Genomic DNA, 1,896 nt, shown 5'->3' on the forward strand with positions numbered 1-1,896 from the left:
ATCCCAACGAAACATAAATGAAGACCGATCGGGTGTCTGAACGACGCCTCGAAAGGTGAACAAATAAATATAAGGAAATGATGCCACAATTGGGCGTCTTAGCGACACCACATAAAGGGCTTTAAAAGAAATGCCACAGTCGGACGTCGGGGCGACATCACAGAAAGGGCTTTAAAAGAAATGCCACAGTCGGACGTCGGGGCGACATCACAGAAAGGGCATTAAAAGAAGTGCCACAGTCGGACGTCGGGACGACATCACAGAAAGGGCTTTAAAAGAAAGTAAAATACAACAATGCCACAGTCGGACGTCTGAGCGACATCGCAGAAAGGGCTTTTATTCACAAGGAAATAATACTCATAATAAATGTTCAATTCATAAGAATAAATGGGTTAGTCCATCCACAGGAATAATCATTTAACCGGACTTAGCACTCATGCGATTCACCGGAGTCTCTGTCATCAAAACTGACATTTGATCAGGATAAGATAATATTGATCTAGGACATGGAATAGATGATTTGGAGGAATATATGACTCTGCAGAGTTTGTACAAAATTTTTCCCACAGCCAACGGATTTCCGTAGTCACGAAGGACTAGTTCCGTTTACGGTATTTCGGAAGAAAACACAGCTAACCAGTACACACCCATCCTACCTCTCGATTCTAGGAATCACCCTAGAGATCGTCCAAGAAAAACTTTTGAGACGGGGAGATCACAATCTCGAATAGCATGGGATCAAATTTATATACGCGCGCTCTAAGGGGTGCCCCCCTCTCGGTCCCAACCGGAAACACCCATGCCCCCTGACCGGATGACTGGCTTTAATCCAGGGCCATGGAACCATCATCACGGCCTCTCCTTTTGGTGTGTACCAGGAAAGCGGTTTGCAACTTACTAAACCATATTCCTTGCGGAAAACATGTGGTAGTACAGGGAAGGAAATGAGAGCAACTGGACCGATACGGTTTGACACTGAAGTCACATAGTCTGGCATAAGACTGGCATGCTACGACACTGCCATCTTACCCATCCTCATGCCAACACATGGCCATTCATACTCACATCCATCCACTTATGGATCATCGAACTCACTTACCTCAATATTGCATAAAATAATGTTCATCGATATGCTCCTCAACATGCCATGAAACTAACTAAATGCAAAACATGCCAAGACACTCATCATATCAAAAGTTCAAACATGCTTGCCTGGTTCAGAGTAGTCGGAGCCTAGCTCAGTGAAGTTCGCGGCTCCGTCACCTCCTTCGGTATCTACGGTATAAAGAAAACATATGCGCTATCGTAAATACCAAGGGGTGCACAAAAAGTATTCCAAATATTTTTCAAATAAATCTGATAAAAAACTAGACAAAATTTTAAAGAGAACAGAAAAAGAATCAATCAAAAATACTTTTCTGTTTAAAAGTTATAAGGGTTTTTGTCCAGGGACTCATCTGTAATGAAACAGAAGATTTCCAGGGGCTAGCTTATAAAAACAGAAAACGCTTCGGCAGAAACTACGCCAGCCCAAAGGGAAAGCGCATTTGGCAGGAGGCGTTTTCAGAAAACGCTTCGTTTAGAAAGGACAGAGAGGCTGACAGCGGGTCTCGCCTGTCAGGTTTGAACTTTCAAAAAGGGGGAAACGAAGCTCGTCGGCGCCCGAGAGCCGCGATGGTCGCCGGCGGCGATCCACGGCGAGGCAGGGGGATCGGAGGGTACCTCCGTGTTCAGGGCGCCATTCCGCGTCGGTTGGTGGTGGTGGTGGTCGCCGGCGAGTACCACGTCGACGGCGAGCCTGGCTCCGGCGGATGGCGGCTCGGGTGGTTGCGGACTTCGTCGGAGAGAGCTGTGAAGATCAAATTGAGGAGGGGGTTATGCTTCTGGTAGCTAGAG

The sequence above is a fragment of the Triticum aestivum genome, chromosome 6B (genome assembly GCF_018294505.1).
Source record: "Triticum aestivum cultivar Chinese Spring chromosome 6B, IWGSC CS RefSeq v2.1, whole genome shotgun sequence".
Lineage (NCBI taxonomy): Eukaryota > Viridiplantae > Streptophyta > Magnoliopsida > Poales > Poaceae > Triticum > Triticum aestivum.